Below are 16,780 nucleotides of genomic sequence, written 5' to 3' on the forward strand. Positions count from 1 at the left end.
TAGTTCCTCCACTCTGCTCTGACAGAACTATTTTTTGTCCCGTAAGGTATTCAACAAGCACCGACCTTACCAAGCAAGCGTGGTGGAGTTGGCAGTTTAGTCGCCGACGACCCGACCATGGAACAGGTGATAGTGGGCTACATGGTACCTGTAGCACTCAAGAGCCATGCTCTTCCGCGCCCTGTCAAAGTCTGATGCTGGTGTCACTATTCGCTACAGATGTGACGGCCGATTCTTTGACCTCAGATGTCTGAAGGCGAAAACCAAAGTTCTGGACGCCGTAGTGAGAGATTTCCTGTTTGCAGACGATTGTGCGCTTGCAGTATTGAATGAACCAGACCTACAGCAAGAACTTGCCACTTGTCTCGCAGAAGCAGCAAAAGCCTTCGGACTGACCATTAGCCTGCGAAACACGGAAATGATGATTCAGCCTTCACCTGGCATGACACCTCCTGAGCCCCAGATTAGATTGGGCACAACTCTGAACAACGTGGAGAGCTTTACATACCTGGGAAGCTGTCTGTCCTCAAACTGCAGCATGGACAAAGATATCTCCATGAGGCTTGCAAAAGCAGGGGCTTCGTTTGCCAGACTTTGGGCATATGTGTGGGCTGAACGAAGCATCAGACTTTCCACCAAGCTGGCAGTCTATAGGGCAGTCGTCATTACCTCTCTGCTCTACGGATGTGAAACGTGGACGCTGTATAGGAGGCAAATGCGAGTACTTGACCAGTTCCATCTCTGCTGCTTGCGACGAATCATGTGAATTTCCTGGGAGGACAGAGTCTCCAACACTGAGGTGCTTCGCAGAGCCTAAATGCCCGGATCGAAGCTCTCATCATGAAGGCCCAGCTCCGGTGGTTCGTATATGTAGTCCGAATGGACGACGCACATCTACCAAAGATGATCTTCTTCTCTGAGCTGACTTCTGGAGCAAGAAACTCTGGAAGGCCACTGGGGCGATACAAGGACAGCCTGAAAACTTCCCTTGAGGCCTGCGGCATTTCAGCTCGTGGCTACAAATCGCTTGCCTCTGACCGCAGCGCCTGGCGTCCAGCTGTCCAAAAGGGTGTTAAGCTGTTCGAGGAAAAGCGCCTCAAGAGCCTGGACCAGAAGCAACAAGCCCGAAAAGAGAGGATCTCCAATCTTACTTTTGCTGTTACGTGCCCAACATGTGGCCGCGTCTGCGCGTCCGCCTTTGGGTTCCGCTTTCATCTCCGGCGTCACTGATGTCACTGTCGAACCCCGACAGACTTCCATCTTATCATGAGGGGCTGTATGAATGTATGTTGGTCTGTGTGCATATTGTGTATGGGTGGGGGTGTTATGTGTGTTGTATGTGTGCATATTATATGAGATTATATGCTCTGTTTGTTGGTGTGTATGTATTTTAGGTGTGTATGTTTGTTATGTGTATTTGTATGCGTGTACGGTATGTGTGTGTGTATGCCATGTGCGTCCGTGTGTTCGTATATTATGTGGGTGTGTATGTTCTGTTTGTTGGTTAATGTGTATATTTTGTGGAGGTGTTCATGGTATGTGTGTTGCTGTGTTTCTATACTGTTTGCATACGTGTGTGTGTGTTTGTGTGTGTGTGTATTATGTGGGAGTGTGTGCTATGTGAGTTGGTCTGTGTGTATATTATTTGGGTGTGTGTGCTATGTGAGTTGGTGTGTGTATATATTTTGAGGGGTGAATGCTATGTGTGTTGGTGCGTGTGTACATTTTGTGGGGGAGTGTGTGTTATTTGTTGGTGTGAGTTTGTGTATTACATTGGGGTTGTGTGGCATGTGTGTTGCTCTGCGTGTATATATTATGTATGTGTGTTGGGGGAGTGCTTTGTGTATTGGAGTGTGTGTGTGTATCATATGGGCGTGTTTGCTATGCATGTTGTTGTTTGTGTATATTATGTGGGGTGTGTGTGTGCCATGTTGAACGATGTGTGTGTATATTATGTGGGATGTAATGCTTTATGTGATTGTCTGTGTGTATGTTATGTGGTAGTGTGTGCTATATGTGTTGGTGTGTGAATGTGTGTATTATGAGGGCACTTGTGCTATGTGTGTTTGCCGTTGTGCATGTTATGTGATGCTGTGTGCTGTTTGAAAATGTAGTAGCACTATTCATGATGAAGGAGGTGATGGGGCCTAGTTGGAGATGGCAGAATGCCTGTAAGATCATTCAAAGAAGAGGGAGTGTGGAGGTGTTGAAAGGAGGGAAAAGGGGATACGGTTGGAAGACCGGCGTGGGAAAGGAGAGAAGGCTGTAGCGGGCACGAGTAAGGACATCTTGGATAAGGATGGCGGGGTATTCAGGACGTGTAAACAGGGGGGTAAAGTATTGAAATTGAGTCTCGATATCCTGGTTGCGGCTATACAAACGTTGGAGACAGAGGAATCGGGAGTAGGGGATGGGCAATATTTTTGTGGGAAGGGTAGGAGGAGGATAATTGAGGTAAATGTGTGAGTCCATGGGTTTGAATGGGTGGATGTGGTGAGAGTGTGTGGGTGACGAAATCGACAGAGAGAAAGAGATGTCGAGTGATAGAAAATGACAGGTAATTCAAAGGAAGGATGGAAGTTGGAGATGAAAGAAATAGAGGGAGAGCTGCTTACGAGAGAGGGAGGTAGCGCCAATGCAGTCGTGTATGTAACTACCGTATAGATCTGGGGTCTGTATGGAGAACTGTAAGAAGATTTGGGCCTCAATGTAACTGACAAATAAGTTGGCAAAATTGGGACCCATTTTCCTTCCCATGGTAAAACCAGATACATATCTATCTATCTATCTATCTATCTATCTATCTATCTATCTATCTATCTATCTATCTATCTTTCTTTCTTTCTTCCTATCTATCTATCTTTCTATCTATCTATCTATCTATCTATCTATCTATCTATCTATCTATCTATCTATCTATCTATCTATCTATCTATCTATCTGTCTATCTATCTATCTATCTATCTATCTATCTAACTATCTATCTGCCTATCTATCTATTATGCATAAATGAATATATCTTTGGATGTATTTCCTTTGAGAGTTTTAATTCAAATTTTATTTTCTCGCATATATATGAATATATTTTGTTTATTTTATAAGATAAGTTCATGTCTAGAGAATGTGCTGTGTTACATTGTTTCGCTGTGATTCTTTACAGTATGTGTTGTGCAAAATGTAAATATTTTATCGTCCGGTGATTATATATGGAATGTTTTGTTGCAGAGAATGGAACCATTTGAGATGTGCAACTGAATTGAAAGTGTCTTGCGTACGATGTGGGCTGAGTTTAGTTAGATTATCTTTTGGATTGAGAATAACGTTGACATGGGTTTTACGATCTTCTTTATATTGTTATCATACTTTTATATTTTTATCATATTTTTATCATATTCAGTTATTAGTGATATCGTCTTCAAATTCATAGCTGATTCCTGATCATTTTAAATTCATGAAACTTGAATATTTGTAGTTTCTACCCTTCTCACCGGAAATGCTTTGGCAAAAAAATAATTGAAATATCAGAGTACAGATATCATTGTTTCATTTTTTGGCAAATTATATTTGTACAGTTTTCCTTGATGTCTTTATCTGTCATTCCGCTGTTGATTGTGGTCAGGTCGTTATTATGGATTATGTTTGATGTTTTATCACTTCATATCCGTTCGTTTCTCTCCAAATTACGATATATGTTCCATTGGACATATATTACTGTCTGGGAACATTATTGGTCTTGGCAAAGGAACGGATCACCGGAAAGGATGTGGTCAACTCTCTCATTATGTTTTTCGTTGTATAATCTATGTTCCGCATACAGAAGTCAGTCCTAAAAAGTTCTCCAATAAGTACGTATTAGGCTACATTTCGCTGCGGATGTCTGATAAAACCGACACATGTCCGACGTTAACTCCAAACCTACGAAAAATTAGACTTGTTCCCCAATGTTTAGCTCTACATTATTTTTAATCAATTTCAATTTCGGAATTTCTCTAAGTTGCATCTCTTGACAATGGTTCTCAATTAACCAGATGATTGTTTTTTTGGTGTTGTTTTTTTTTTTTGCTCTTCATTATGTGTATAATTTCAATTAATTCAAATACAAAATTCACTCATTATTCCGCTCTTAACATACGCAGTACTTTCACAATCTTTTCTGAAGTGTCCAGAATGTTCTCTTCCAAGAAATACTGGTGCTTCTTATCTCGTTTGAAACAACATTTCCTTTTCTTTCTTCATCTTCACCTCCTTCGATTTTTGTTCCTCTCTCTTTATCTCACCCTCACTCCTCCTCTCCCCCTCTCTTCTGTTCCCTCTCTTTCTATCCCTCTCAAATTAATCGATCTCCCTCATTATTTCAATGGATAATTTTGTAGTGATGTAGTGGTGGTCATCGTCGTATTTATTTTCGATTTATGCATATAACACGTCTCTTTCCTATTCATTTCATCTTTTTTCTTTGTAAATTAACGTTAAACGTGAATATGAAATATGAAATATTTTACAAAATAAATTTTCATTGCAGTTCTCTTCTACATCTCATTGAAATTTGGAAATGGACGTGAGTAGATTTATATCAATATATAGACCTATATGTATGAAAATTATGAAATTCAAAACACAAAAATTTAAACTACATCATAAGTAAACAAACATAAGTTTATTTTTGAAGCGTTGAAATGTATTGTAGAAAGATATATTTTTCAACGCGTAAATACTGATAGAACAGCATATCTATATATATATAAACGACAAAATGTTTGTGTGTGTGTGTGTATCCTTTATACAAATCCACAATTTTTCAGTTAGAGGGCTCGCACTTTCTATGGTTATTCAAACCCGTCCAAGGGTAGTTGTGAAGATCTTTTCATTTCCCCAGTAAACCCTGAAAGCCATTAAAAAGATCGATAAACCGACCCCTTATGTTTCAAGTAACAAAAGTCTTTAATACAAGGGACGTAACTCCAGCAGTTTAATCTAAAGATATAGCAAGGGAAATAACTCTTTAAAACTCTGCATTTCCCTCCCTTTGTTATGCATCACACTTCAATACTGTACCAGACCAATTTATTCAATTTAGAACCGGAACTGTCCCGGATTTCAGGATTTTCCAATTTCCTAGAGAATTTCTAAACGTTTGCTTAAAATCTCTATATCTATAAATGGCAAAATGTCAGTTTTTTGATTGGACAGAGATAATTTTACACCTGACAGTTGGATGCGCATGCGCATTTGCAGACAGTCTGTATGACTCAGCGCATTTTTGTGTTTTGCAAAGACGTGCTATCATGTGTTTTGGCTTTCAAACGTGCACGCTTTTTTGATTTGAGAAATGCAGGGAATAATTAACGAGTTAGACCAAGTGATTGACAAGAGAACAGAATTTTCATGAAAGACCAAATATGCTTGACTAGCACTAGATGCGACAACGCCGGGTCATAGTGCTAGTATAGGATCAAGTTCTGTTAGAGTAGAAGCATTTGTCGGCTTTAAAAGGATTTTATCCTATACTAGCTAAAGTACCCATCTTTTGGGCGGTTTAAGTTGTTCTTGAATCAGTTCGTTAACCTTGCGGCACTGCGTGTTGTCCGAGTTGTGCGCTGGTCAAGTGACTCCGTAGCTATTGCGGCAGCAGTCACGGCAGCATTCAGCGTTAACCAAAATGCACTCTCCTCTGTAGAGTCATTTGATCGCGAAGCAGCAGTAATTTACGGGTTTTTGCTCCACGGGCCGCAAGTTTTCTTGTTGAGTTTGGATGTGATGATTGCAAATTATTGAGTCTTGCGCTGTTGGTAGCTAATCTGGATAACCTAATTGTCCTCTGCTCCTCAGTTTCATTAACTCGACGCTGCTTTGCCCTGACCGCATCGGTTGACAATCTGTTAAGGTACCGTTTTTTTTTCACGGGACCAGTGGTGGTCAAAAAGACCAAAAATAGAATATTTTTAAGTCTTTGATGAATAGACCAACACTTAAATGAAATTTTCCGTAATATTGTTAACGTAACGACGTATTTTCAAGTATTAACATCATGAGCAAAACGATAATAGTGCAAAGTCAAGTGTTAAACTTAATATAGAAATAGTTTAGGAATTTTGGGTTGTGAAATATGCAAAATAATAATCTCAAGAAAACATACCTTTTATTTCAAGTTCAAAGAGTAAAAATAAATCCGAGTGAAAACAAAAATTTTACGATTTCAAAGTGAGTTGTTATTGTTGCCATCTTGTAGAACTGAACAACTTGTATACAGGAAGTCATCAATTTTTTGCATACATATGATAATTATTGTATCTTAAGATAGATTCGCATCGATGCACTTGTTAAATCGATTCATGCGATCGATAGCGCAGAAGGTAGAATCACAAAAGCATTGTACAAATGAAAGAAAATATAAGTTGTCATAAATTATGAGAACAAAAGTTTTTAAATAGAACCCAACTTGTCGGAAACCAAAGCACTGAAAAACAATGAAAATCTGAAGCAAAAAATTAAAGACTATAGCTAGAAATTAAATTTGTAAGCCCTATAACTCCAACAGACGGCCTAAATATAAGTAGCAGAGAAATTTGTTGGCTCTAGAAGGATTTTATCCTATATATATGGCTCTGTCAGCATTTACTCGTTGAAAAATATATCTTTCTACTTGTTCTGCAAAAATTTAATTTATAAGTTCAGTGTAGGAAAATATTTTCCTTCTCAAAGTAAATTAGTAGACTCAAGACGAAACTCGTATTATGACGAGTTCAATTCTTAACTTAATTTCCATTCGTTATAATTCTTTTTTTTTTTTTTTTGTCAGCTTGTATTTTGTTAGATTTGACTAAGTGCTGACATTTGGACAAACTTTACAACAGGCAACCGTTAAACATTATAGGATATAACGTGTGAATCATTTAAATATGACAATTAATTAAACAACTTGAAAAATTCATTCGCAGTCATTTTCATTAAACAGATAATATATTCCAACTGTTAAAATACCAATATTGATCCTCAAACATTTAATATTCTATTTCTTTATATTATCTATTTTGACAATCTTTTACTTTCGTCTTCGTATTTTGGTTGTTTAATTTGCCTGGCTTTGTTACAGTTGAATATCTGACGCATTTTATGAAAGTACCAAAATGTGATCTGAAAGATGCTAAAACATTGATGACACTTGATGTGGATGCCTCCAGCTGTTCGAAGAATTGTTTTGAAACATCTGCATGCAAATCCTTCGTGAGCAGAACGATAAGTCCAAGCTGTATTTTATACGAAGATGACTCAACAGAGAAAATGTTAATAGACGTACTTCATACCGATTTTTATCAGCTGAGAAGATCTGTGCCGACCGAGTATAGAGACGGTAAACAAATTTGAATCTTCTGGGTTTATTTCATTCCTTGACTTGTATTCTATGTTTTAGTCCAAAGAGAGACAATACACAGAGAATATTCTCAATATATTTGATGATAAAAATAACACATGTCCGGTGTGTAATATTTGTGTGTAGATGACATCAGTTTGTGAGGGAGATGAAAAGACATCTTATAATAAAACAGGATATGATAAGAGTTTTTAAAATTACGCACAATAATTACACAAGATGCTTAACTGAATGTGTCAAGACAGATTTTTTAAAAATATAAATCAAAGAAAATGGGAAAAAAATTAGTGTAACTTATTCACAAATGAATGAAAACCCTAAAACTGGATCAAATCAGAATTGCCCACAATCCTGATTAACTCTCTCTCTCTCTCTCTCTATTTATCTCTCTCTTTATCTCTTTTTCTCTTGTCTTACTCTGTGTCTTTCTCTCTCTCTCTCTCTTTCTCTCTCTCTTTCTCTCTCTCTCTTTCTTTCTCTTTCTCTCTCCCTCACTCATTCCCTCTCTCCCTCTCCCCCCTCTCTCCTTCACACTTCTCTTTCTTTTCTATATCTGTCATTCATGTCCAAAGTGCCCCAGAAAGATTTACCCATGTGTAAACCTCTTTCTAAAAAATATCGGTTCAGGTAGCATCTACATTTAACGTAAATATTTGCTTATGTCTTTTGTTCGTGTGTCTATTGTTTCGTTCGTCTAACACTAGTTTGCAAACAAACATGGCGTCGAAAGCAAAAAATGACCAGATTGTCGCTTTGAGAGCAGCTAGAGTGAACAACGATAACATAACAAAACAGCTGAATGTGTGTTGTAAAACAGTGTTCAATACCTGGAAACAATATATGGAGTCCGCTACAATCTCTAGCAAGCCAATTCCTAGTAGGAAGCGAACAATTGAAATATTGAAGCTGTGAAGAAACGAATGAACGGAAATCCACACAGGATGCAAGAAAAGCTGCTAAAGCTCTTGGTATTTCGAAATCGTTAATGCACAGGATTTTTAAAGAGGATTTAAAACTTGCTGCATAAAAGAAACAATCCAAGCGGTCAATTTCAGCAACTTCGACAGGGGTCAAACTATGTTAGCTGAGGTGAAGCGTGCCACTAACAAAGTGTTGATATAGTCCGATGAGAAAATATTCACCGTGGAGGCAGTTTCCAATAGAATGAGAGACTTTATGCACATAATGCAGGGGATTTGCCCGACGGTAACAGGTTTCATATACGCCATCAGAAGCCAGCTTCTCTCATACTGTGAGTTACAGATGCATCAGATGGGTCCAAGCCTCTATTGATCTTCATCTATTCTGGCTGTCAAGGTCAACTCTGAAGTTTATGTGGAAATGTTGTTTGAGATAGTGTTACCCTGGATCACAGAAACCTTTGGTGGCCGTTACACCTTCACTCTAGACGGGGCTCCGGCCCACACATCCAATTTGACACAGAGGTGATGTAAAGAGTATTTCAACGGTTTGGAGATAAGACAATATGGCATCTCTGAAGTCTAGACATCAATTCCATGGACTTTGCAATCTGGGGCATCTGAAAGAGTAATGTTTCTGCATGTTCCTATTCAAATGTGTCAGAACTCAAGAGAGCCCTTCTATCTTTATGGGTCAATTTCTTAATTGTTTTTTTCATTTCTGTACATATCATTATGTCTTCTTGGGCTTCTATATTTCTTAACGTATCTTGGATTTCATGCAGCCACTCGCTTCATCATTGAACATTTACCTGATTATTCTGGCCTTGCCAAGGAGGTAAACCTTTTGTTACAGTTCTACTGAACCCTCTTTCCGATTTCCTTTATATTTCTCATGAAGCCTTCTGATGCTGTCCCCAGTACTAATTAAGAAATACCCCCTTACCCATAGTTTATATTTATATACAGATAGAATAGTTAGTGGGTAGTTATGTAGATGTATGTATGTGTGTGCATGTGTGTATATGTTTATACACATGCATGTAGGCAAATGGATATGAAAGTAAACAGATAGATATACAGACGGATAGGTTCATAGGTAATATGAACAGACAAGCACACACACACACATACGCGAATGAAGAATGAAACCCACGACCATATACACACACATTTCACTTCACACAAAGACACATATGGATACACATGTTCACACATATGGAGAAACATCCATACATACAGGCACAGTACATACTCTCAAAAACCCATACACACACAGATATACTAGACAAGCACACACAAGGAGACAGAAGTACACACACAAAAACACACAATCACATGAATATGCAGAATACATACATACAAAATGTACACACATAGATACATATATACAAACGCACACACAGAGACATACATGCATACACACATATGCATGCATTGTTATTATTTTTGTTGTTGTTGTTGTTGTTGTTATTATAATCATCATCTCTTTACACAATATCGATATCTATTAATTATTTCTCATTAATCTAAAATAGAAAAACTATTCACTGTAAAATAGTACCCACCACCACTACCACCATCACGGACAACTACAAAAAACAACATTGATTTATCTATTTTCTTTTTACAGGCAGATGTCCTTTAGAGTTTATTTACAATGCAGCTCTATTTCTTAACAATGATTTGGGTAACTATTTTGTTTCTAATTACACACAATGTCTGTTTGATTGCGAAGTAAATTCAAACTGTAAAACGGCTGAGTATAATTTTCGCGAGAGAAGATGCGTCTTGTCAAGTAAAGATCATACAACTGTTAAATTGTATTTTTCCAAGGATTACAGTTACACCAACATAAACAGAGGTAAGGGCGCCATTTTCTTGTTCTTTTATTTATTTTTTTTTTTTTAATTATACGCTCTCATTTGGACAAGACTTAGGCACCACCTTCAAAAATGTGTTAGTCTGTTAAACTGAGCCCAGGACATTGATTTATTTGGCTCTATCGATTGGTTAAGTCCAACGTCATATGAAGGCACGGACTCAATACCTAATTAGATAGATAATACATACATGCATGCATACAAGAATATATACATACATATATGCACGCACACATGCATGCATACATGCATACATACATGCATGTATCATGTATGCATACATACATGGATGCACGCTTGCATACATACATGCATGCATCCATGTATGAATGCATACACACGTACATGCATGCATACACGCATCCATATATAGATGCATACATGTATACACACACACGCACAAGCTCACACGTACAAATAACTACTAAATACCTGATGATCAAGACAGAGGTGTGGGACAAAGATACCACTAAACCTCCATGCCGTGATGGAAAATGTCGGCTCTGCTATACCAGTGTGGAAGATATCACCCATATCATCAGTAGTTGCGACAAAATGCCTACGAGATTCTACCTGACCCTGAGGCATGATATAATTGCAAAGACTATTTACAATGCAATGCTACCCATAGGAAGGACTGCTCAGACGTATACATCAAAGCCATCTTAGAACCAGCAAGTAATCAGACCTTTTGAAAGCAAGGAATACCTGGTGGAACTCCCCCCAAAAACAAACGTCAATTCGGTGCAAATATAGCAGACCTGATATTGTTCTGTGGTACAGGGGAAAAAGTCATGCACTATTGCAGGGGTCAGCTGACTAGCGGATGTGTATGTACAATCAAAAGTCTTAGGAAGATAGAACATTTAAGGCAAACTTACAGCTCTTGTACCCTGACCATAAAGTTTCATTTGCACCTATCATCATAAGTGCATCAGATTATGTACCAACAAATTTGCACATTTGCAGAAAAACCTATAAATACTCGGTTTCACAGAGAAAGAGCAAAAGAAAAACTGATGCAGATTGTCCAAATCCAATCTTTTAGTGGCACAGTGAAGATTTGTAAAACATTCTCAAACTACTCCATCTGTGATTCTTATGTGAATAGATGCACACGATTGAGTGTATGCATCGACAGTGCCACCAACACACCAACGCAACCACATATTTGCAATCAGCGGGAACTCTTAACTCAAAAAATCTTGTCACTTTCTTACCTACTGTATGATTATTGCATTCAGATGGCGGGAAGTTTCTCCAAATGGCTTCTTGCATTGAAATACAATTTGAAACAGCGAAGTGTGTACAGACACAAAAGTATGCTTCAAACTGCTGACATACCAATTCTTTCAATAGAACCTGTCTTGAAGTTCAAGAACCAAGTCAGATGTTGTGCCTGGGGAGACACTATTACCTTTACAACCCTGTCTCTTTGAATTATCATCAAAACCCAGCAGCAACCGGGTTCTTTATTGGAAAGTGGTGGAGTGAAGCGATCTTGTGCCAAACTTTCCTAAAGAAAGGGACTTCATCATCTTTAAAGCACTGCATTAATCCCCCAACAATGATGATGCTGGCTGCTAAAGGAAAATCAATGTTACATTTACTGATGTTCTACAAGACAATACATGGATTCCTCGGTAATGATAAGAAGCCGTTTTAGGGACTCTGATGGATCGGCAAGAACGGGGGTGGGGATTAACTTTTCTATTGGAACCGAAAATTGTAAATGTCTTGCTTCTATTTATTCCACTTGACACAAATTTTGGACATAGTGCCAATTGAAAATATTTTTTTCAGAAACATAGACATATCCAATATCATAGTTAAAGACAGCTCTTTTCCACAGCTCATACGTATATGGTGGAGATCTATCCTCTGTTTGTCTTTCTCTTTGTTCATTTGATAACAGTCGATTTCTTCTTTGTTGTTTTTTTTTAATTTCTGGAGGAGTAACTTCAATCCTATAAATATCACCAAAATGAAGTAGTTTGACAATTTATTGTTGAACCTGTGGAAGACACACGAGATATCTAAATATTATTCATTTGATAACAATCGCAATCTTCTTTGTTGTTTCTATCATTATTATTATCATCATCATCATCATCATCATCATCATTGCTATTATTATTATTATTATTATTATTATTATTATTATTATTATTATTATTATTATTATTATTATTATTATCATCATCATCATCATTCTATGTTTGACTTTTGCTTTACATTTGTACAGGTTGGCTCCAAGTCTCACCCAGAGACCTCAAGAGACAACAAGTTGGAAGTTCATGTTGGTGTTATGCCTAGGGTGCCATATATTTGGTTTTGTACTTAGTCTTGTACTAATGAATGTATAAAAAACCATACGAAAATGATGTTTATTATTATTATTATTATTATTATTATTATTATTATTATTATTTTATTATTATTATTTTTTTTTTTTTATTATTGTCATTATTAATATTGTTGTTGTTGTTGTTTCCTTTTTCATTATCTCGTTTGAACAAATATTAAAAGGGGAAACGAATTCCCCTGGAAAATTCCTCTTTTGATATTAACTTTCCATTATTATTATTTTATTATTATTATTATTATATTATTATTATTATTATTATCATTATTATTTTTTATTATTGTCATTATTAATATTGTTGTTGTTGTTTCCTTTTTCATTATCTCGTTTGAACAAATATTAAAAGGGGAAACGAATTCCCCTGGAAAATTCCTCTGTTGATATTAACTTTCCATTATTATTATTATTATTATTATTATTATTATTATTATTATTATTATTATTATTATTATTATTTACTTTTAATCTGTATGTTTGTTACAATCACTTGCCGAGACGCACCCAGAATCATAGGGTGAGTGAAGGATAAAAGATGTTACAGTATGACTGAAAGCTTGGGGAGGGGAAGTGGCAGGGACAGTAGCGAAATATATTCATGTAATACAACACAGACATCTAAATGGACAGGGTTCTTCTAAGGATGTGGGCACTATTTGTCAGTGCACTATTTTGGGTTTCTCTGAGACATGGTTCTCCTGGGATGTTATCTAGATGTTCCTACATCCCTTTCTTATCATACTGTAATAAGAGGAACAGTTCTCGTTTTAACACGCCACATCTTTAATATTTTAATTTGCTGTAATTTAGCCCCAGGTGACATAGTCTCCAGGTAGCTATACGACACGATCTGTGTCCTTATATTTTCGAACAAGGGAGACTAGCATCCCCATTCAGCTCAAAACAATATCTGTGTATCGCGATTTCCGGGTTATTTAGCTTCATCGGCACAGAATAATGGGGCTAAATCACAGCAACATTCGTTCCAAACCGGGACTGCCATGTTATGTTGCCAAATAATCTTTACTTGATATTTTATTGGTTGAACGATATTTCGATAGCAAGCCTGTCTTTGTCGACTTCAGAATGAAAAGTGATAAAAATTCAAAATTATTGAAAATCAAATCCCAAATCCTTTGACTCAGGAGTGGACTCAACACTGGGGTCTAGGGAAGGTAACAGAGTTCCTAAGCCACCTGTAAGAATGAGTGAGAGAGCAGTGCATGCCATCAAAGTGACACTGGGATAAAATATATGAAACCCAGTATACTCATCATGAATACCCGACAGATAAGGGTACACGGGGCACATGCATCACAACCATATGTGCGCTACATGGTGATCTCATATCAAGATAAAAAGAGCATGACCTTGAGGTGCAGACTCCATACTGACGCTCTTGAGTATTTATAATGCAATCTATCTGTGTGTGTGAGTATGTGTGTGCGTGCGTGCGTGTGTGTTTTCAGTGTTTGTTGCTTTTCATGTTCATGTTCATGTTATAAGGCTTAATTGAGCAGACCTATGATGAAATGATGAAAAGGCTAAATAGCCACGGTATATTCAGGTCGTGACCATCCAGTCATTTTCCTCTTTGTACAAGGATTCCAGGAGCACATTATCCAACGTGAACACTTTGAGTTCTATAAAGTTGTGGATTTGAGGGTGATTTGGTTGCTATTTCTAGGATAATAGAGATCTCTTGAATTAACTTATTCTAGAAGAATAAATTGATACGCTGCTTCTTACTGCAAATTCCCTTCCAAAATTTCGTTGTTTTTTAGGTGATGCCAACAGAAGGGATTCACCATCGAAGACTTAATCCACACACACAGCATACACACACACACACACACACACACACACACACACACACACACACACACACACACATGCCGCACACACATATAACTCTCACATATACACATATGTAGTTTGCAACTGATGTACCAGCAAGCACAAGAACTCGAGAAGTCTGCTGAAGCCACAACTTCCAGCAGGAAGTTAGGAGAGAGAAATCGTGCTTAACTGTAACTGGTGTTACTATTAACAGTGTTAATATTGGTGTTATTTTGTTAAGGTTCTTTCTACAGAAATTATAGCCAGAACGGAGTTTTTAATACAACCTTTCGTATCGAAACATCAGATGTAAACAATGAGATCGGAGAAAAATATGGGTAGAACGTGATTCTGATTTATAAAAATATGGGTAGAAGGTGATGCTGACTCATAAGAATATGGGTAGAACGTGAGACTGACTCGTAGAAATCTGGGTAGAACGTGAGACTGACTCATAAAAATATGGGTAGAATGTGATGCTGACTCATAAGAATATGGGTAGAATGTGATGCTGACTCGTAGAAATATGGGTAGAACGTGATGCTGACTCATAAAAATATGGGTAGAACGTGATACTGACTCATAAGAATATGGGTAAAATGTGATGCTGGCATCATAAAAATATGGGTAGAACGTGATGCTAACTCACACAAACGTTTAATGTATTTTGTAATATATTATGGTTTCATGACTAAATACGACGTGCCTACAAATCATTAATGGTAACCAGTGTGACATATTTTCTTCCTCTTATCAAAAGTCCTGTGATCTTTCATGATTATTAATCCTTCGCATTTGATAAAGTTTTTAAAAAAGAAATTAACATAAACATAACTAATAACACAATCTACACTCTCTCTCTCCCCCTCCCCACCCTCTTTTAATAAAAATCATAAAAATGAATCCTCTGGGAGTTTTTTCTATGATATACATTACATGCAATGCATTGGTTTCAAACTTTGGCACAAGGCCAGCAATTTCAGGGGTGGGGTTAACAGATTACATCGGTCTCAGTATCCAATTGCTACCTGGTTTATCGGCCCCGAAAGGATGAAAGACAAAGTCGACCTCGACGGAATTTGAACTCGGAATGTAAATACAGGCGAAATGCTGCTAAGCATTTTGTCCGACGTGCTAACGATTCGGCCACTTCGCCGCTTTAACATTACAGACAACATATTAAAATTAATTCCGATCTATTCTACACGCTTCTCCGAGCTATTCCTGAAGAAAAATCATTTTTCCTACTCCAATGCTGACTAATTATATTTGTAAGACATATTCATCAGACCCCTTACCAAGAATCGAAACCTCGGTCTTCCCGCTTGTTTATATTGTTCTCGCCATTTGTGTTTAGAATTCATTCGTTTTACCTATTTAATTCGCCACCATTTTAGATGAGACAGAGTTTAATCTTGTTGACCCATTCCGATCTATTGTCAATGGTCTGACTTGACTTTAGCACTGCAATAAATACGAGATACCAAGAGAAAAATGTTCTCTTTCCTCTGCAACTTCCAAACAGTTAACTATGGCACCTTATCGCGAGCTTTGCCCCATTTATCCCCCTCAAGTTAGGGTTCACTATTAACAACTACCATGGTAATAGATTATCCTATCAAAACTAACTAAATTTTGTGTTTACTTCTAACTCGTTGCGGTTCCATAACCGCGTTAGTAAAATCTACAGTAAGTGTGAAATACCTTTCAGCAGTTCTTTGCAGTGCTTCCAGAAACATTATCTAAGCAATGCACAGTCTGTCGCCAACTTGTCACATCTCTACGTGACAAACAGCTTGCTACATCGTGTCTGTTACGCCTTTCCCGTTACAATTATCCCGTTATACATATAAAGACATGTTTGAAGTACATTTCGAAAGTAGCTAGAATCTTTATAAACGTGTGTCCATTTATATCTGAGGCCTTGTGCTATTACTAGAAATAAATGATAGCAAATAAAACTCAACATATATTAAAGAAGTAATGATTTCTTATATAAAATCGTCTTATATATAAATAGGTAAGTAGATTGTATTAAAGAGATTAGTATTTCTTGATTGATATTAAAGAAATCACGGAAGATATTAAGCCCATCAGAAGAATAAGAAACCATTTTTATTCCATTTCAGAACTTTGGAACGATTTCAAACAGTCAAATACACTGGAGAAGATTAACTCCGTTGGATGTGGTATAAGAGTTTACGACTCTTATAATTTCGTTAACAGTAAGACCCTCTTTTTGTTTATTTTTTGTGTTCTTTTTTCTTGTTCTTTTTTCTCATCTTTAATTCATTGATCTCTAGTTCTGGCCGCAAAAAAACTAAGAAATTTGTAAATATATCTTTCTTCCACATCATATGCGTATTTCTACTTAGAGACTTAATTCTTAATGAAATATATTAGC

The sequence above is a fragment of the Octopus sinensis genome, unplaced genomic scaffold (assembly GCF_006345805.1).
Source record: "Octopus sinensis unplaced genomic scaffold, ASM634580v1 Contig14296, whole genome shotgun sequence".
In the NCBI taxonomy this organism is placed as follows: Eukaryota; Metazoa; Mollusca; class Cephalopoda; order Octopoda; family Octopodidae; genus Octopus; species Octopus sinensis.